Genomic DNA, 22650 nt, shown 5'->3' on the forward strand with positions numbered 1-22650 from the left:
AATGCCTCTCAAGACCGCCTTGACTGCCTGGGAGGAAAAGAAAGAGGTATGACCGGGATGACTGATCATGTGGTGATGCTGGATGCCCGCTAGATAAAGCCTGATGGTGTTGTGGGACAACCGGAGCTCCTTGTGGCAGTACGCCAGGAAGGCTAGGACGAAAGAGACTCTGTCCCCCCCTGGGGTGAAGGTGTGCGAACCGCCTGAAGGTGTTCCACCCCGTTAGGTAGTTGCGGGCAGAATTAGCCGAGAGTGACCTGCGGATGAGACCGTGGGCTGCGGAAATGTACTCCTCTAGTCCATGATCAGGGCTTCGAACCCTGGAGAGTTGATCCCGATTCTCTGTGCTCCCAGCATGACCTGAAAAAACAAATTAAAGTTTAAGCTGGACAGAGCATCGGCTGCAGTATTTTTCTTGCCCTCTATGTGCCTGCAGATGACACGGAAGTTGTTTTGGAGAGACAGCCAGGTGAGCTTGCGGACCAGACGCATGACCTTGGGGGAGCTGGACCTACCCCTGGCGAGGATGAAGAGAACTGCCTGGTTGTCAGTCATGAAGCACACTGGCCTGTTACTCCATGACTGCCCCCAGACAAGAGCGGCTGCGACTATGGGGTAGACCTCGAGCAGGGGGGAGGACCTGGCAGCCTCCTGGTCTGAAGAGACCTGCGCGGGCCAAGGACCCGCAAACCATTGGTCCCCGCAGATGGCCCGAAACCGAGGGAAGCAGCAGCATCGGAGAACACCAAGGGGGAGGCATCGTCCCACTGAGGAACGAAGAGGGAGATGCCATTCCAACTGGACAAAAATAGGGACCACATGGCCAGATCTGCCAACGCATCGCGTCCGAGGTGGATGAGGGCATGCTGATCAGAGGCTGTTGGGAGGAGTCTGAGTAGGCCGGCGGTGAATGATCTGCCCTGAGGCATGATCCTGGCGGCAAAGTTGAAGGACCCCAATAAAGACTGGAGTTCCAACTTTGACACCGTGCGGGTACCCACGAGCCTGGCCACTGAGTCCTTTAGCCTGCTTAATTTGTCCAGGGGAAGGCTGGCCTCCATTCTGACTGTGTCCAGGGTGATGCCAAGAAAGGTGATTACCCTGGAGGGGCCCTCGACCTTTGCTGAAGCCACTGGAACGTTCAGGCGACTGAACAGGCTGAGGAGGCTGTCCAGCCTATCCGGGGCATGCTCGGGCTGCTCGATGAGCAAGAAGTCGTCCAGATAATGGATGACCCTCGGACAGTGGACGTGATTGACCAGGACCCAGTGAAGTGCTTGGGCGAACTGGTCAAAGAGCCAGGGACTGCTCTTTGACCCGAACGTCAAGCGGGTGGCAAAATAATATTTTGCCCTCCATTTGATGCCGTAGAGCTTCCACAGGTGAGGCAGGATAGGCAGCAACTTGAAGGCATCAGAGATGTCCGCTTTTGACAACCAAGCTCCTGCCCCGACCTGTAAGATGAGTTCCACGGCCTCGTCCAGTGAAGAGTACTGCATGGAGAATTCGTCCGATAGGACCAGGGAATTTAGGCTGGGGGTGCTGGATGCATGAGGAGCGGACAGGTCATAGATCAATCTCTTTTTATTGGAGGATTTTTTGGTCACCAGACCTATGGGGCTGACTCGGTACACAGGGAAGGGGGATTCGGCAAATGGACCGATCATGAAGCCCTTCTGTAACTCCGCCTCCAACAGTTCGTCCACTGCTCCGGAATCCGCAAGAGAAGAGAGAAGGTTAGGGCACTCATGAGTGGTCTGCGGAAGGGTGACTAGCCCTGTATGAAACCCCTCCAAAAAACCCTGTTTGAGAAACAGGACAAAACTGGGGTCATGATGTTGTTGGAGGAGGGAGAGTAGCAGGTCAATGTTGACCCCGCCTAGTCAGGGGCGTTTGGGTGTGCGCTGGGAACAAGAGGACTGAGGATGGGCCCTAAAACAGATGGAGCAGATGTGCAAGGCTTTGCACTTATCAAAACTGCAGAAACCTAGGTTAAAGTTGTTACAGATCTGATTCTTCCCTAAAAAGGTGATGGGATGACGTAGTTTGTCGGTGGCGGGGTTGGGTTTCTGCGCTCCGGAGCTAAACATTGGCCTGGCAGGGGGTGGGTTAGGGACATGGGGGCACCAATCAGAAGAATGGAGGACTGACTGGCAACCGGCACAGGCTGGGGATTTTAGCCCGGCGAAATGCCTGCAAAAAATCTCCATGTCCAAAACCGCCCAGTTGGTGACATGCTGATGCTGGAGGAACGCTGCTGCCGCTTTTGCAGAGAAGGACCGGTGGTACTCATAAAATGCAGAACTGCCATATTTGTATCCTAGCTCGGTGACTTTGTACATGCATGTGTCCAGTTCCTCCCTGCGGTGGGGATGAATGAAGCACACGATGTCCCGGTACAGGCTGAAGGTCAGCATGAATTCGGGGATGGTCAGCTTCTTATTGAGACGGACGTCTTTGGACCTCAGTACCACCGACACATCACCGCAGGCGATTGTCCGGTTTTCGACCGTGTCATGGGTGGAGATCAGGATGGCGGCTAAATTGATGTCCTTTCCTGCCAGGATATCCCGCCTGATGTTCTCTGGTATGAAGAATGCGGGGGCGATGTCGGGAGAAGCAAGGCTTGTACCTTGGATGTTAGCGTGGGAAGTTGAAGGAACAGCTTCAGGCTCTGCGGGAGGAGGAGGCGTGGCAATCGTGTTCTCGACGGCCTGGAGCCTGGAGTCGATGTGCGATATTGAAGACGCTAGGTTGTTGATGGTTGCGTGAAGTTCGGTCAAGGAGAGCTGAATGGTTGACATGGAGACCAGGTCTTCGGAGGCTCCGGGTGGTTCGGGAGCCCTGGGTGACTCGGGAAAGAGCAGGCGATATAACTCCGCCTTTCGTGCTGATGCCGAGTGGCGGATCCCTTTCTTCTTGAGCTCGACGACCAGCCTGGGGATGGTCCAATGTCTGTAGGACGCGCGGCTGGCTGCCTCGGAGACCGCTGACTCTGGGATGGACATTTAGTCCTCAATGTCTGATACGTGAGACATGATATTGAGGAGAGGGCACGCCGTTTGAGTTGGACCCTGTTGGGAGGATCTGAATTAAAATGACAAAACTCATGCAAATGACCCCCAAAAAAAAAAATGACCTGGAGCCAAGAGGAATTTGGGGTGGAAAAAAGGGGGGGGAACCTGGGAGCGAGCCAAAACCCGGGAAGGTCCACGAAGAGGGTGAGACTTTGCACCCCGCAACCTGGGATTTGTAAGTGAGGCAGAGACTTAACAGGTACCTGCGTGGAGAGGTACACCAACAACATTTCTGAAAACGGAACTTACGCGGGTGACGATCAGGACGAAACGAGACCTGAATGAGGAAAAAAAGAAAAGACAACCTGAGCAGGTCAGGAATTAAACGAGAGTGATGGACTGTGCCGAATGATCGGGCTGAAGACCCCAGGGTGCGCCAGGAGACGGTTACTGGAGAAGAAGAAGACGGTGCTATGGCCGTGTGGCCCCTACGAAGCTGTGATGGCAAGATGAAAATGAGAATGGAGGTAGGTGATGGAAGGAACATGAACAAACGAAAAGGCCTGAGCGTGTGAGGAAAAGAAGAAAGGAACGTGAGCTGCTGACAGGTAACTTGGACAGAGTTGGGTCCTGTGAAACAAGACCGAAAGCCAAGATGCCTTTGGTGACGAGGCCTCAACTGGACGTCAAAGTGGAATTCTACCAGAGTGGCAGCCAGCGAGGCGACATGACCCGCGCTCGACAGCAACGGAGAGCCAACGGGACCCGAGTGTGAGGTGAAGAGCCTGACCTGACCGTGATAGGTACACTTGAAGCGGAAAGAAGGCGTGACAGGACAGTGAGGGGAGAGTCAACGTGAGTGGAGGAAGACAGGTGACGGACCTTGACGGGGACGGCTATGGAACTGAGTGATTGTGGGAGTGTCAGGCAACCGGCCCTGAAAATCCGTGAGTAAAGGGAAGGAGACAAAAAACAGGGCCTGACAAGCAAGGCGGACATGATGAAAACCTGAACGTACCAGGTGACAGGACATGAAGAGTGACAGGACATGAAAAGAACCTGAACGTATCAGGTGACAGGACACGAAGCGAAACTGAACGTAACAGGTGACAGGACACGAAGCGAAACCTGAACGTATCAGGTGGCAGGACGTGAGGAGTGACAGGACATGAAGAGAACCTGAATTCAAGGTGACCGGACAAGAGGAGAACCTGAACGTACCAGGTGACAAAATACGAAGGGAACCTGAACGTATCAGGTGACCGGACACAAAGCGAACCTGAACGTATCAGGTGACCGGACACGAAACGAACCTGAACGTATCAGGTGACAAGACACGAAGCGAACCTGAACGTATCAGGTGACAGGACGTGGAGCGTGACAGAACATGAAGAGAACCTAAACTCAGGTGACCGGACACGAAACGAACCTGAAAGTATCAGGTGACAAGACACGGAACGAACCTGAACGTGCCAGGTGACAAAACATGAAACAAACCTGAACGTATCGGGTGACAAGATATGACGGGAACTTAAACTCAGGTGACAGGACACGAAAAAGAACCTGAACATGTCCGGTGACAGGACACGTTTTTTTTTTTTTTTTTGTCATGCAGTGTGCCAGGAGCCAGGAAGGCCCTGACCTGCCCTACTGATCTGTCCCGGGCAAGCTCCTCCCACCACAGCTCTGGCACCGGAAACAGGGATGTACCAAACCTGGGGGAGCTGTAGCGGAGCGGACCCGCCCTGAGCAGAGGATCCCGGTGCTGTGTCTGAGTGCAGCCCCCTGGGGTGGGTGAGGTCTACTCCTCTATGGAGTGATGGCACGCTCCAGTGCTACTGACCCAGCCGGAGACCACCTGGCACGTCGGGAGAGCTGTGCCTGACATGATGTTGCATGAAAATGAATCAATGCGTCACAGCATGAAATAAGCAAGTAATGCACATTTCCATTAACCATACATTATGACCGCGCCACGCCCCCTGTCGGCAGCCTTGAGCTGGGAGAAGCAGCCTGTGTTACCCGGCGAGCGTCTCCGCAGCACGCTGCCGCCCGAGCATGCGCCCTGCTGTGAGGATGGCGGGGTCCCTGCTGCTGCCTGCGGCCCCTGAGTGCCCCGCTGCGGTGGCCACTGATCAAGGATGGTGCGCAGGAGCCACGCAGTGTCAGGCCTCAAGCCGGACGGAGATACCGAGCCGTGTGTGGGACCGGGCAGGAATCAGCAGGGGCCGCTTGTGCGCGGGCGTGCGGAGGGAGCGCGAGGTGGACTGAGGGGACCGTGAGGCTGACGCCGGCCGCCCAGACGTGCTGACGGGCGGCAGAACGAGACGGGTCGAGTGTCGCTTACCACAGAACGCTGCGCCGGAAAGGAGTACCGCCGCCGCTCGCCGATACAGGGAAGGCCGGAACCGGAAGTCGCACCCGGATGACGTCACGTGATACGAGGTGCACCTGCGCGATGCCGACACCTGGGGGAGGCCGTGCGGCCGGCTAAATACCCTACGCCCCTCCCACAAATGCAGGCTGGGAATCCAGCCTGCCATACTTACTTCAGGCCTATACTGGTTCAGGCCCCGTGAGATACTCCCTCTACATACAGGGGTTTGATTTAGGGATTTGAAATACAGCCATTTGAAATTCACCCATTTTGTGCAAAGATATATTTATTTCAGGCCTACACTGGTTTAGACCGTGTGAAATAACACCTCTACATACAGGGGTTTGATTCAGGGATTTGAAATACAGCCATTTTGTGCAAAGATATATTTACTTCAGGCCTACACTGGTTCAGACCGTGTGAGATACCCCCTCTACATACAGGTGTTTGAATCAGGGATTTAAAATATAGCCATTTGAAATACAGCCATTTTGGGCAAATAAATATTGAATTCAGGCCTACACTGGTTCAGACCGTGTGAGATACTCACTCTACATACAGAGGTTTGAATCAGGGATTTGAAATACAGCCATTTTGTGCAAAGATATAGTTTTTCAGGCCTACACTGGTACAGATCGTGTCAGATACCCCCTCTACATACAGGGGTTTGAATCAGGGATTTGAAATGCAGCCACTTGAAATATAGACATTTTGTGCAAAGATATATTTACAAACCGGATTCCCAAAAAGTTGGGACACAAATCGTGAATAAAAACTGAATGCAATGATGTGGAGGTGCCAAATTTTAATATGTTATTCAGAATAGAACATAAATCACGGAACAAAAGTTTAAACTGAGAAAATGTACAATTTTAAGGGAAAAATATGTTCAATCAGAATTTCATGGTGTCAACAAATCCCCAAAAAGTTGGGACAAGGCCATTTTCACCACTGTGTGGCATCTCCCCTTCTTCTTACAACACTCAACAGATGTCTGGGGACCGAGGAGACCAGTTTCTCAAGTTTAGAAATAGGAATGCTCTCCCATTCTTGTCTAATACAGGCTTCTAACTGTTCAATCGTCTTGGGCCTTCTTTGTTGCACCTTCCTCTTTATGATGCGCCAAATGTTCTCTATAGTTGAAAGATCTAGACTGCAGACTGGCCATTTCAGTACCCGGATCCTTCTCCTACGCAGCTATGATGTTGTGATTGATGCAGAATGTGGTCTGGCATTATCTTGTTGAAAAATGCAGGGTCTTCCCTGAAAGAGATGACATCTGGATGGGAGCATATGTTGTTCTAGAACCTGAATATATTTTTCTGCATTGATGGTGCCTTTCCAGACATGCAAGCTGCCCATGCCACACACACTCATGCAACCCCATACCATCAGAGATGCAGGCTTCTGAACTGAGCGTTGATAACAACTTGGGTTGTCCTTGTCCTCTTTGGTCCGGATGACATGGCGTCCCAGATTTCCAAAAAGAACTTTGAATCGTGACTCGTCTGACCACAGAACAGTCTTCCATTTTGCCACACTCCATTTTAAATGATCCCTGGCCCAGTGAAAACGCCTGAGCTTGTGGATCTTGCTTAGAAATGGCTTCTTATTTGCACTGTAGAGTTTCAGCTGGCAACGGCGGATGGCACGGTGGATTGTGTGGATGCCCGTGATCTCCGGGCCCTTAAACGACACTGCACCACAAACGGGAATGCTACTGTAAAGGAAATCACAGAATGGGCACAGGAATACTTCCAGAAACCATTGTCAGTGAGACAATGGTTTCTGGAAGTATTCCTGTGCCCATTCTGTGATTTCCTTTACAGTAGCATTCCCGTTTGTGGTGCAGTGTCGTTTAAGGGCCCGGAGATCACGGGCATCCAGTATGGTTTTATGACCTTGACCCTTACGCACAGAGATTGTTCCAGATTCTCTGAATCTTCGGATGATGTTATGCACAGTTGATGATGATAGATGCAAAGTCTTTGCAATTTTTCGCTGGGTAACACCTTTCAGATATTGCTCCACTATCTTTCTGCGCAACATTGTGGGAATTGGTGATCCTCTACCCATCTTGACTTCTGAGAGATACTGCCACTCTGAGAAGCTCTTTTTATACCCAATCATGTTGCCAATTGACCTAATTAGTGTTAATTGGTCTTCCAGCTCTTCGTTATGCTCAAATTTACATTTTCCAGCCTCTTATTGCTACTTTTCCCAACTTTTTTGGGATTTGTTGACACCGTGAAAATTTGAATCAATGTATTTTTCCTTTAAAATGATACATTTACTCGGATTAAACGTTTGATCTGTCATCTACGTTCTATTACAAATAAAGTATTGACATTTGCCATTTCCACATCATTGCATTCAGTTTTTATTCACAATTTGTTTAGTGTCCCAACTTTTTTGGAATCCGGTTTGTACTTCAGGCCTACACTGGCTAAGGCCCTGTGAGATACTCCCTCTACATACAAAGGTTTAATTCAGGGATTTGAAATACAGCCATTTTAAATGCAGCCAATTTATACAAAGAAATATTTACTTCAGGACTACACCGGTTCAGGATCTGTGAGATACTCACTCTGCATACAGGGGTTTGATTCAGGGATTTGAATTACAGCCATTTGAAATACAGCCATTTTGTGCAAAGATATTTTTACTTCAGGCCTACTCTGGTTCAGGCCCTGTAAGATACCCCCTCTACATACAGGGGTTTGAAACAGGTATTCGAAATACAGCCATTTGAAATACAGCCATTTTGTGCAAATATATATTTACTTCAGGCCTATACTGGTTCAGGCCCCGTGAGATACTCGATCTACATACAGGGGTTTGATCCAGGGATTTGAAATACAGCCATTTTGTGCAAAGATATATTTATTTCAGGCCTACACTGGTTCAGATTGTGTGAGATACCTTCTCTTTATACAGGGGTTTGAATCAGGGATTTGAAATAAAACCATTTGAAATACAGCCATTTTGGGAAAGAAATATTGAATTCCGGCCTACACTGGTTCAGACCGTGTGAGATACCCCCCTACATACAGGGGTTTGAATCAGGAATTTGAAATACAGCCATTTGAAGTACAGACATTTTGTGCAAATATATATTTACTTCAGGCATACACTGGTTCAGGCCCTGTGAGATACTCCCTCTACATACAGGGGTTTGATTTAGGGATTTGAAATACAGCCATTTGAAATTCACCCATTTTGTGAAAAGATATATTTATTTCAGGCCTACACTGGTTTAGACCGTGTGAAATAACACTTCTACATACAGGGGTTTGATTCAGGGATTTGAAATACAGCCATTTGAAATGCAACCATTTTGTGCAAAGATATTTTTACTTCAGGTGTACACTGGTTCAGGCCCTGTGAGATACCCCCTCTACATACAGGGGTTTAAGTCAAGGATTTGATATACAGCCATTTGAAAAACAGCAATTTTATGCAAAGATATATTTACTTCAGGTGTACACTGGTTCAGACCGTGTGAGATACCCCCCTACAGACAGGGGTTTGACTCAGGAATTTGAAATACAGCCATTTGAAGTACAGACATTTTGTGCAAATATATATTTACTTCAGGCATACACTGGTTCAGGCCCTGTGAGATACTCCCTCTACATACAGGGGTTTGATTTAGGGATTTGAAATACAGCCATTTGAAATTCACCCATTTTGTGCAAAGATATATTTACTTCAGGCCTACACTGGTTCAGGCCCTGTGAGATACTCCCTCTACATACAGGGGTTTGATTCAGGGATTTGAAATACAGCCATTTTGTGAAAAGATATATTTACTTCAGGCGTACACTGGTTCAGGCCCTGTGAGATACCCCCTCTACATACAGGGGTTTAAGTCAAGGATATGATATACAGCCATTTGAAATACAGCAATTTTGTGCAAAGATATATTTACTTCAGGTGTACACTGGTTCAGACCGTGTGAGATGCCCCCCTATAGACAAGACAGGGGTTTGAATCAGGAATTTGAAATACAGCCATTTGAAGTACAGACATTTTGTGCAAATATATATTTACTTCAGGCATACACTGGTTCAGGTCATGTGAGATACTCCCTCTACATACAGGGGTTTGAATCAGGGATTTGAAATACAGCCATTTTAAATGCAACCATTTTGGGCTAAGAAATATTTACTTCAGGCATACACGGGTTCAGACCATGTGATATACTCACTCTACATACAGGGGTTTGATCAAGGGATTTGAAATACAGCCATTTGAAATATAGCCATTTTGTGCAAAGATATATTTACTTCAGGCCTACACTGTCTCAGGCCCTGTGAGATGCTCCCTCTTACATACAGGAGTTTGATTCAGGGATTTGAAATATAGCCATTTGAAATGCAGCCATTTTGTGCAAAGATATATTTACTTCAGGCCTACACTGGTTCAGACTGTGTGAGATACCCCCTCTACAAACAGGTTTTTTAACCGCCTCCGGACCGCCTAACACAGATGTGCGGTCCGGAGGCGGCAGCGCTGCGCACAGTCACGCATATACGCGTCATCTCGCGAGACGCGAGATGACGCGAATATGCGCCCGCGCAGTTCGCGCCGGCATTTCGTTCAGGAGTATTTCGTCAGCAACCTGCCAGCCGTGATCATTGGCTGGCAGGTTGCTGATTTTTAAAAAATCCAATCAGAAGCCAGATAACAGATCATATTTGTAAATATGATCTGTTATATGGCTGCCTGCTCCTCTGCTGGTTCTTTTCGTCGGTTGGATCCAGCAGAGGAGCAGGCTTCACAGTGAGTACACTAAACAGCACACTTTAGCCCCAGATCACCCCCCTGAACCCCAATTAACCCTTTGATCACCCCTTTGATCGCCACTGTCAATCACAAGTGAAAAGAAAAAAGTGATCAGTGCAAACTGTCACTTTTTTTTTTCACTGGTATTGACCGTTAGGTTTCAGTATAGTTTAGGGATCGGTTAGCGCCCAGCCCACCGCACCGCAGTCCGTTATTCGCTGATTAGCGTATCGCTAATCAGCATTTGTACTTTTATAGTATCTGGAAGTGATCAAAACTGATCACGATCAGATCTATAATAGTACTAGTGTCACTTTAGTTCTCCCTCCACCCAAAACTCAGTGTTTGCCCGATCAGGCCTGATCGGTCGCCCACACGTGCGTTCGCCCACACCCGCCCCACCGCAGTGACAAAAAAATATATTTTTTTGGGTTCACTGCACAATCACTTTACACGCACTGCGGCGATAAAAAAAACCTGTTTTGATATTTTTTATCAAGCGCAGTGGCCTCCGGTACTTCGCTAGCCTCCCCTTTGTAAGACAGGCTTGCTTTTTTTTTCTTGGGTAGTCTCAGGGAATACCCCTAAATTTAGTTGCCCACATGTCTAACAGGGGGTATTCTTCTGAAGAGGCCTACAGGCTTCTGACCCAGTCGGATGAGGAGTGGGAACCCTCATCTGATGAATCCAGCGGGTCAGAATACGAACCTGTAGAAAGCAGTGGCTCTCTGACCCAAAGTTCGGACGAGGAGGCTGAGGTCCCTGATACCACCAGGCGTACCCGGCCCCGTGTCGCTAGACCACAGGTTGCGCAGGATCCGCTTCAAGAGCAGCAGAGTGGGGCTGGTGCTGTCGGATTACGTGGTGAGGCATACACCAGCACCCCAGCCCTCCCTGGACCTAGTACCAGCACTGCTGTACAACCTGGTGAAGTAGCGAGCACCAGAAGGGCAGTTGAAGCTGGTACGGTGGCACGTGCAGTAGTGACCCCGTCGCAGCCACCGCAAAGACGTGCCCGTAGAGCCCCTAGAATCCCAGAGGTGCTGGCAAACCCTGATTGGCAGTCCCCAACTTCAGCCGCACCTGTAGTTTTCCCTGTCACTGCCCAGTCTGGAGTTCGGGTTGAGACAGCTCAGATCGGTTCGGCCCTGGGATCTTTTGAGCTGTTCTTGACTGCGGAGCTTTTAGACATAGTTGTGGCCGAAACAAACAGATATGCCACACAATTTATCACCGCTAACCCGGGAAGCTTTTATGCCCAGCCTTTCCGGTGGAAACCAGTCCAAGTTTCCGAAATTAAAACTTTTCTGGGCCTCCTCCTCAACATGGGCCTGACAAAAAAGCATGAATTGCGGTCATATTGGTCCACGAACCCGATTCATCACATGCCCATGTTCTCTGCTGCTAAGTCCAGGGCACGTTTTGAGGCCATCCTGCGTTTCCTGCACTTTAGTGACAACACCGCCTCCCGTCCCAGGGGCCACCCTGCTTTTGACCGGCTCCACAAAATTCGGCCCCTCATAGACCATTTCAACCAGAAATTTGCAGATATTTATACCCCAGAGCAAAACATCTGCGTAGACGAGTCCCTGATACATTTTACCGGGCGCCTTGGCTTCAAACAATACATCCCAAGCAATGGTATGGGGTCAAATTGTATAAGCTCTGTGAAAGGGCCACAGGCTATACCCACAAATTTCGGATCGATGAGGGAAAAGATCAGACCCTGGAGCCGGTCGGTTGCCCTGACTACCTGGGGAGCAGTGGGAAGACAGTTTGGGACTTGGTGTCACCCTTATTCGGCAAGGGGTACCATCTTTATGTGGACAATTTTTACACAAGTGTGGCCCTCTTTAGGCATTTGTTTCTAGAACGGATTGGCGCCTGTGGTACCGCGCGAACTAGTCGTGCGGGCTTCCCCCAACGGCTCGTTACCACCAGTCTTGCAAGGGGGCAGAGGGCCGCACTGTGTAACGAAGAACTGCTCGCGGTGAAATGGAGAGACAAGCGTGACGTTTACATGCTCTCCTCCATTCACGCAGACACGACAATACAAATTGAGCAAGCAACCTGTGTCATTGAAAAGCCCCTCTCAGTCCACGACTATAACCTCCACATGGGAGGGGTGGACTTCAATGACCAGATGTTGTCTCCGTATTTAGTTTCCCGCAGAACCAGACGCTGGTATAAGAAGGTGTCTGTATATTTAATTCAATTGGCTCTGTACAATAGTTTTGTTCTCTACAGTAAGGCTGGGAGAACTGGATCCTTCCTCAAATTTCAGGAAGAGATCATCGAGAACCTCCTGTATCCAGGAGGTTCCATGGCCCCAACCACCAGTGTAGTTAGCCGTCTACACGAGCGACATTTCCCCAATGTCGTTCCTGGTACCTCAACCCAACCGTCACCCCGAAAAAGATGTCATGTCTGTAGCAGGAGTGGAATAAGGCGTGACACCCGCTATTTCTGTCCTGACTGTCCTGACCACCCTGCCCTATGCTTTGGAGAGTGTTTCCGGAAGTACCACTCACAGGTACACTATTAGCATAGGGATCATCTCACCAGGATAGGCACACAGGGCTGTTAGGGCCCATTCACTCACTGCTGCTGCAAACGTCTCCTTTCACCTGGGACAAAGTGCATAACGCACTTCGCCACATCTTTGGGCGATTTGCGCTTTGCACATTGACCCATGGGGAAGGAGAGGTTTGTTCTATAAAGGTAAAAAAAAAAAAAAAAAAAAAAAAAAACACACCAGTAAGCAAAAAGGTTAATGTTCAGTTAAAAATTTAAAGTTACATGTTCTGTTGCAAAGTTAATAAAATTATTGCGTTGCGGCCTGGTTTTTTCTTTTTTTTTTTTTTTGTCTTTTTACCTTCCAGGTGGACCAACCGATCGATTAGCTGCAGCACCGATGTGCATTCTGACAGAAGCATTGCGCTTTTGGCAGAGATTTTTTCATCCACATTGATCGATGCGAATGAAGAAATCTGTGCCGTTCATTTTTTTCTTTCAGCCCAGAGGCTGAACGGAAAAAAAAATCTCATTACCTGTATGCTCAATATAAGGAGAATAGCAGAAACTCCTAATGCTGGCCATACATGTAATGATTGCGGAGACCCTCAAATGCCAGGGCAGTACAAACACCCCACAACTGACCCCATTTTGGAAAGAAGACACCCCAAGGTATTTGCTATGGGGCATATTGAGTCCATGAAAGATTTAAATTTTTGTCCTAAGTTAGCGGAAAGTGAGACTTTGTGAGAAAAATAAAAATAAAAAATCTATTTCCGCTAACTTATGCGAAAAAAAAAAAATTCTATGAACTTGCCAGGCCCCTCATTGGATACCTTGGGGTGTCTTCTTTCCAAAGTGGGGTCACATGTGGGGTATTTATACTGCCCTGGCTTTTTAGGGGCCCTAAAGCGTGAGAAGAAGCCTGGGATCCAAATGTCTAAAAATGCCCTCCTAAAAGGAATTTGGGCACCTTTGCGCATCTAGGCTGCAAAAAAGTGTGACACATCTGGTATCGCCGTACTCAGGAGAAGTTGGGGAATGTGTTTTGGGGTGTCATTTTACATATACCCATGCTGGGTGAGATAAACATCTTGGTCAAATGCCAACTTTGTATAAAAAAATTGGAAAAGTTGTCTTTTGCCAAGATATTTCTCTCACCCAGCATGGGTATATGTAAAATGACACCCAAAAACACATTCCCCAACTTCTCCTGAGTACGGCGATACCAGATGTGTGACACTTTTTTGATGCCAAGGTGGGCAAAGGGGCACATATTCCAAAGTGCACCTTTCGGATTTTGCAGGCCATTTTTTACACATTTTGATTGCAAAGTTCTTCTCACACATTTGGGCCCCTAAATTGCCAGGGCAGTATAACTACGCCACAAGTGACCCCATTTTGGAAAGAAGACACCCCAAGGTATTCCGTGAGGGGCATGGCGAGTTCCTAGAATTTTATTTTTTTTGTCACAAGTTAGCGGAAAATGATGATTTTTTTTTCTCTTTTTTCCTTACAAAGTCTCATATTCCACTAACTTGCGACAAAAAATAAAAAATTCTAGGAACTCACCATGCCCCTCACAGAATACCTTGGGGTGTTTTCTTTCCAAAATGGGGTCACTTGTGGGGTAGTTATACTGCCCTGGCAATTTAGGGGCCCAAATGTGTGAGAAGTACTTTGCAATCAAAATCTGTAAAAAATGACTGGTGAAATCCGAAAGGTGCACTTTGGAATATGTGCCCCTTTGCCCACCTTGACAGCAAAAAAGTGTGACACATCTGGTATCGCCGTACTTGGGAGAAGTTGGGGAATGTCTTTTGGGGTGTCATTTTACATATACCCATGCTGGGTGAGAAAAATATCTTGGTCAAATGCCAACTTTGTATAAAAAAATGGGAAAAGTTGTCTTTTGCCAAGATATTTCTCTCACCCAGCATGGGTATATGTAAAATGACACCCCAAAACACATTCCCCAACTTCTCCTGAGTACGGCGATACCAGATGTGTGACACTTTTTTGATGCCAAGGTGGGCAAAGGGGCACATATTCCAAAGTGCACCTTTCGGATTTCACCAGTCATTTTTTACAGATTTTGATTGCAAAGTACTTCTCACACATTTGGGCCCCTAAATTGCCAGGGCAGTATAACTACCCCACAAGTGACCCCATTTTGGAAAGAAAACACCCCAAGGTATTCTGTGAGGGGCATGGTGAGTTCCTAGAATTTTTTATTTTTTGTCGCAAGTTAGTGGAATATGAGACTTTGTAATAAAAAATAAAAATAAAAAAATCATCATCATTTTCCGCTAACTTGTGACAAAAAATAAAAAGTTCTATGAACTCACTATGCCCATCAGCGAATACCTTAGGGTGTCTACTTTCCGAAATGGGGTCATTTGTGGGGGTTTTCTACTGTCTGGGCATTGTAGAACCTCAGGAATCATGACAGGTGCTCAGAAAGTCAGAGCTGCTTCAAAAAGCGGAAATTCACATTTTTGTACCATAGTTTGTAAATGCTATAACTTTTACCCAAACCATTTTTTTTTTTATCAAAGACATGTAGAACAATAAATTTGGCGAAAAATTTATATATGGATGTCGTTTTTTTGCAAAATTTTACAGCTGAAAGTGAAAAATGTCATTTTTTTGCAAAAAAATCGTTACATTTTGATTAATAACAAAAAAAAGTAAAAATGTCAGCAGCAATAAAATACCACCAAATGAAAGCTCCATTAGTGAGAAGAAAAGGAGGTAAAATTCATTTGGGTGGTAAGTTGCATGACCGAGTGATAAACGGTGAAAGGAGTGTAGTGCCGAAGTGTAAAAAGTGCTCTGGTCATGAAGGGGGTTTCAGCTAGCGGGGCTGAAGTGGTTAATCAGGGATTTTAAAATACAGCCATTTTGGGCAAAGAAATATTTAATTCAGGCCTACACTGGTCCAGGCCCTGTGAGATTCTCCCTCTACTTACAGAGGTTTGATTCAGGGATTTGAAATACAGCCTTTTTAAATACAGCCATTTTGGGCAAAGAAATATTACATTCTGGCCTACAATGGTTCAGACAGTGTGAGATCCCCCCCCCCCCCCCCCCTCCTTCCCTACATACAGGTGTTTGAATCATGGATTTGAAATACAGGCATTTTGTACAAAGATATATATACTTCAGGCCTACACTGGTTCAGACCGTGTGAGATACTTCCTCTACATTTAGGGGTTTGAATCAGGGATTTGAAATACAGCCTTTTGAAATACAGACATTTTGTGCAAAGATATTGTCACGGCGGATGAGCACTCAGACACACAGATAAACCAACAACCAGGCTCTAGGCGAGAAGGAGGGGAAGGGTCACCTCCTAGCTAATCCCTGACCTCTCTCCCTGCACTGCTCAGCCCACATGCAGACCTTTGTGGTAGGAATGATCTGTCTTCGTGCCTGAGCTAAAACACCCTAGATTCCCAGAGATGGTGAAAAGGGGAAATTGGAGCAGCCTGCTCGCACAGAACCTGGATGGGAGAGATGACACAAACACAACTTAGACAGCAAACAACAAAAATTTAAACCACACTTATCTTATCTGAGCTGGAACAGACAACCTTCCTTCCTTGCTTCCAAGGCCAGACTGATTTCTATAACCCGCTTAGAGCACTGGAATTGAGAGCCATTTAAACTAATGACCCCACCCAGTTTACCTGATGGGAGGCGGATCCAGCACGACTCCAATACAAACACTAAACACGTGCTGCTATTCTGGCTGACCTCCGCACATAGTCAGAGCAGGGCATGACAGTACCAACCTCCGGACACCCCGTACCAACCTTATCCGGATGGGATCTATGAAAAGCCCTCACCAGTCGGCTGGCACTGACATCGAGTGCCGGAACCCACATTCTCTCCTCAGGGCCGTATCCCGTCCAGTGTACCAGATACTGAAGGGAACCCCGAAGAACTCTAGAGTCGAGAACCCTGGAGATCTCGAACTCCAAATTTCCATCGACCAGAACAGGAGGAGGAGGCAATGGCGATGGTTCCACCGGTTTCACGTATTTTTTCAGTAAAGACCTGTGGAACACATCATGGATCCTCCAAGTTTGCGGAAGATCCAGCCGAAACGCTACTGGGTTGATCACCGCAGATATTTTGTATGGACCGATAAATCTTGGACCCAGTTTCCAAGATGGCACTCTCAACTTAATATTTTTAGTGGACAACCTTACCAGATCACCCACACACAGGTCTGGACCAGTCACACGTCTCTTGTCAGCCATTCGCTTATACCTCTCACCTATCTTCTCCAAATTCCCTTGGATCTTCCGCCAGATGGAAGACAAGGCAGAAGAAAATCTCTCCTCCTCTGGCATCCCAGAGGAACCAGTCCCAGAAAAGGTACCTAACTGAGGATGAAAGCCGTATGCGCCAAAAAACGGCGACTTGCCTATGGACTCCTGCCTACGGTTATTCAAAGCAAATTCTGCTAGAGACAAGAATGAGGACCAGTCCTCCTGATTCTCAGCCACAAAGCACCTCAAGTAGGTCTCCAGGTTTTGATTAGTACACTCTGTCTATCCATTCGACTGCGGATGAAAAGCCGAAGTGAACGAAAGTTGAATGCCCAGCCGAGAACAGAACATCCTCCAAAACCTGGAGACAAACTGCGTGCCCCTATCGGAGACCACATCCGAAGGAATACCATGCAATTTCACAATATTATCCACAAAAATCTGTGCAAGGGTCTTGGCGTTAGGCAGACTAGTTAAAGATATAAAGTGAGCCATTTTACTGAAACGGTCAACTACCACCAAAATTACTGTTCTCCCGGAGGAACTCGGTAGATCCGTAATAAAGTCCATAGACAAGTGCGTCCAGGAACGAGACGGAATAGACAATGGAAGAAGTGAACCAGCCAGTCGAGTATGAGCAACCTTTGATCCTCAATGCTCTTACGTAACCCTGGCCACCAGAACCTCCGGGATACCAGATCACAGGTGGACTTACCACCAGGATGTCCAGCAAGGACAGTATCGTGATGTTCCTTAAATACCTTGTATCGCAGGCCCTCAGGAACAAACAACCTCCCTGGGGGACAAGAACCAGGAGCCCCCTCCTGGGCTCCCAACACCTCCATCTCCAATTCGGGGTACAAAGCGGAGACCACCACCCCATCAGCCAAAATCGGAGCAGGATCCTCTGAATCGCCTCCCTCAGGAAAACTGCGAGACAAGGCATCTGACTTGACGTTCTTAACCCCTGGGCGAAAGGTAACCACAAAATTAAACCTGGCAAAAAACAGTGACAATCTGGCCTGTCTAGGGTTCAGACGCTTGGCAGATTGCAAGTAAGCCAAATTCTTATGGTCTGTATATACCGTAACAGGGTGAGACGCCCCCTCCAACCAGTGACGCCATTCCTCAAAGGCCAACTTGATAGCCAGCAACTCTCTATCTCCAACATCATAATTCCTCTCGGGGACCGAGAGCTTCTTGGAGAAAAAAGCACACGGGACCCATTTGCCAGGAGATAAACCCTGCGACAGTACTGCTCCAACCCCCACTTCAGATGCATCAACCTCCACAATGAATGGCTGAGACACATCGGGCTGCACCCGAATGAAAGCAGACGCAAAACGCTCCTTAATAGCCGAAAAGGCCTGCAATGCCTCATCCGACCAGAAAGAGACGTCAAGCGCCCTTCTTAGTCATATCAGTCAGAGGTCTTACAATGGTGGAATAGTTTGAAATAAATTTCCTATAATAATTAGTGAACTCCAAAAACCGCATCAAAGCTTTCTGATTCTCTGGTCGGTCCCATTCCAGAACCGCCCGGACCTTTTCGGGGTCCATACGAAAACCAGAGTCAGAAAGCAGATATCCCAAGAACGGAAGCTCCTGCACCGAAAATAAACATTTCTCCAATTTAGCATATAATTTATTCTCCCGAAGGATCATCAAAACCTGTCTCACATGATCCTGATGGGTCTTCAGATCAGGAGAGTAAATTTAAATGTCATCCAAATAAACCATCACGAACCTCCCCACCAAATGATGAAAAATGTCATTGACGAATCGCTGAAATACTGCTGTCGCGTTCTTCAACCTAAAAGGCATAACCAGATTCTCAATGACCTTCGTGCGTATTGAAGGCCGTTTTCCACTCATCCCCCTCCTTGATTCTGATCAGGTTGTAGGCCCCTCTCAAATCCAACTTGGAGAACACCTTGGCTCCCACAATCTGATCAAAAAGGTCAGAAATCAAAGGCAGGGGATATGGATCCAGGACCGTAATACAGTTTAATTCCCGGAAATCCAAACACGGTTTCAGCGATCCATCCTTTTTTTTTTTTTTTTACAAAGAACAAGCCTACTGCCACCGGAGACTTAGATGGCCTAATATGGCCTTTTGGCAAACTCTCTGCAATATACTTTCGCATAACCTCTCTTTCGGGTTGAGAAAGGTTGTAAAGCCGAGATTTTGGCAATTTAGCCCCTGGGATGAGATTAACTGGACAATCATAGTCCCGATGAGGGGCAATTCCTGAGCTCCACCCTCCGAAAAGACATCCGCAAAATCTGAGAGATACTGAGGTAAAGCCGTAGTGGACACACCAGAGATAGATGTGCCAAGACAATTATCCGAACAAAACTCACTCCAACCAATGATTTGTCTCGCTTGCCAATCTATAATTGGGTTATGTTAAGTCAACAATGGCAACCCCAAAACTATAGAAGCTGGCAAATCCTTCATGACAAAACAAGACATAATCTCAACATGTGAATCACCCACCCTTAAGTGAATACCATGAACTATGTGAGTAAGACTCCTTTGAGAAAGAGGGGAAGAATCAATTGCAAAAACTCGAATCTCATTCTCTAAAGTGCAAGTACTTAGTCCTAGATTTTGAAGAAAAAGAGAGTCAATTAGGTTTACCCTAGCACCACAATCAAGAAATACTTCAACAAAAAAAATTCTTGACTCTAGCGCCACCACAGCTGGAAGGAGAAAATGGGAACTGCAGGGAGCTTGCATACCTGCCTGCTCCACCACACCATTCACGCTACCAAGTGACAGGGAAGTTTTTTTTTCTTTCTTTTTCTCTTCCACCTGCGGTTTAACATAAGGACAAGCAAAAATAAAATGACCACTCTTTCCACAATAGTAACACAATTGCCCGTGTGTGTGTGCAATTTCCTAAAGTCTCTACTATCAGAATGGCAAGAAACCTGACCCAGATGCATGGGTTCCTCCGCTACCCCAGAGTTACCTGTAATATAACCCGGGGAGGCAGTAGAGACGAAAGCACTCACAGAAGGGATCCCTTGCGCGGAGGGAGCCCTACACCTTTCTCTGATACGTCTATCTAACCGTACTGCTAAAGACATGGCATTCTCCAAAGAGTCTGGGTATTCATGAAAAGCAAGGGCATCCTTCAATCTCTCAGATAACCCCTGACAAAACTGACTACGTAACGCGGGATCATTCCACTCTGATTCAGTAGCCCATCTCCTAAATAGTGATGTCCCGAACTATTCGCCGGCGAATAGTTCCCGGCGAACATAGCTTGTTCGCGTTCGCCGCTGCGGGCAAATATATGTGATGTTCGGTCCGCCCCTATACATCATCATTGAGTAAACTTTGACCCTCTACCTCACAGTCAGCAGACACATTCCAGCCAATCAGCAGCAGACCCTCCCACCTCCAGGACAGCATCCATTTTAGATTCATTCGGAATCTGCTTTCACAGAGAGAGGAGGGAGAGTGTAGCTGCTGCTGATTCAATAGGGAAAGAGTTTGCAAGGGCATTGTTCTGGGTCCACAGACTCATCTGCTGTAAGGACAGCATCCAGACAGCACCCCAAAAAGCCCTTTTTCATATATATATATATTGCAGTTGCCTGGCTGCCCGTGTGTGAGAGGCTGCAGGCTCAGTCATAGACAGCACTGTGTGCACAGTGCACGCCATTCATACAGGGTGTGACAGAAAATACCTTGCAGATAAAAAAAAATTCTATTTGATATTTTTCTGTGATCTAATCACATTTGCAAGCCCGTGTGTGTCAGGCGCCCACACATACTGTATTGTGGCCACTGTCTAGTGGCTGGCTAGGCCTGCACTCATACCGTTACAGGGTGTCATTCAGTCAAATACCTTGCAGAAAAAAAATCGATTAAAAATTTAACTGTGATCTAATCACATTTGCAAGCCCGTGTGTCAGGCCTCCACACATACTGTATTGTGTCCACTGGCTAGTGGCTGGTTCGGCCTGCACTAATACCGTTACAGGGTGTCATTCGCCCAAATACCTTTCAGAAAAAATAATTCTATTTAAAATTTAACTGTGATCTAATTACTTTTGCAAGCCCGTGTGTGTCAGGCCCCCACACATACTGTATTGTGTCCACTGGCTGGTGGCTGGTTCGGCCTGCACTCATACCGTTACAGGGTGTCATTCGCCCAAATACCTTTCAGGAAAAAAAAATCTATTTAAAATTTAACTGTAACCTAATCACATCAGCAAGCCCGTGTGTGTCAGGCCCCCACACATACTGTATTGTGTCCACTGGCTAGTGGCTGGTTCGACCTGCACTCATACCGTTACAGGGTGTCATTTGCCCAAATACCTTTCAGAAAAGAAAATCGATTTAAAATGTAACTGTGATCTAATCACATCAGCAAGCCCGTGTGTGTCAGGCCCCCACCCATACTGTATTGTGTCCACTGGCTAGTGGCTAGGCCTGCACTCACAACGTTACAGGGTGTCATTCACCCAAATACCTTTCAGAAAAAAAAATCTATTTTAAATTTAACTGTGATCTAATCACATTTGCAAGCCCGTGTGTGTGAGCAAGGCCCACACAGACTGTACTGTGCTCACTGCCCACCACTTATATAGAGTGGCACAGTACCTTGCAAGCATAGTAGCACTTATCTAATAAAAAATGACAGGCAGAGGCAGGCCACGCCACAGGGGCCGTCGTGTTCGTGGTGCTGTGATTTCCACTGGCCCTGTAATAATGCCCAGTGTTCAGAGGCCACGTACCCTGAACCCAAAAAATTGGGAGAAAATTGTTGACTGGCTTACACAGGACACCCAATCTTCAACAGCTTCCGCTAAGAACCTTGACGCACCATCCTCCTCCAGCTCAGCATTGGTCACCACTCTCCCGCCCACCGCCACCACCACCACTACCACCACAGCCACCACAGCCGCTTCACTTGATCCCTCAGAGGAGTTATTTACACATCAGTTGGATGAAATTAGTGATGCGCAACCATTATTGCCAGGGGATGTAGATAACAGGGATATGTCTCAGTCAGGCAGCATTACACACATGGACGTACAGTGTGATGATGATGATGATGTTGTACCCGCTGCTGCTTCCTTTGCTGAGGTGTCAGATACAACTGAAGTGGTTGATGATGACGATGTGTCCGTAGATGCCTGCTTGAAGAGAAGAAGAAGAGGGGGAAAGTTCAGAAGGGGAGACAGAAGGAGGAGACGAGTTGGAAGCAGGGGGAGGTCATCGCAAGTAGCTAGTGGCACAGTCAGACAGCATGTATCGGCACCCGGGGTCAGACAGCACGCCAATCAACGCATGCTGTTGCCACCACCAGAATGCCGTCATTGCAAAGCTCAGCAGTGTGGCATTTTTTTTGTGTGTCTGCCTCTGACAACAGCGATGTCATTTGCAACCTGTGCCAAAAGAAACTGAGTCGTGGGAAATCAAACACCCACCTAGGTACAACTGCTTTGCAAAGGCACATGATGGCACATCACAAACGCCTATGGGATCAACACATGATGACGAGTAGAAGCAGCACACAAGCTCAAAGCCACCATCCTCCTCCTGGTCCAGCATCTTCAGCCACGTTAACCACTGCTGTCCTCCTTGCCCCCTCTCAACCACCCGCCACTCCGCCTCTCACCTTGAGCAGTTCCATCTCATCTGCCTACAGTC

The sequence above is a fragment of the Bufo gargarizans genome, chromosome 5 (assembly GCF_014858855.1).
Source record: "Bufo gargarizans isolate SCDJY-AF-19 chromosome 5, ASM1485885v1, whole genome shotgun sequence".
NCBI lineage: Eukaryota > Metazoa > Chordata > Amphibia > Anura > Bufonidae > Bufo > Bufo gargarizans.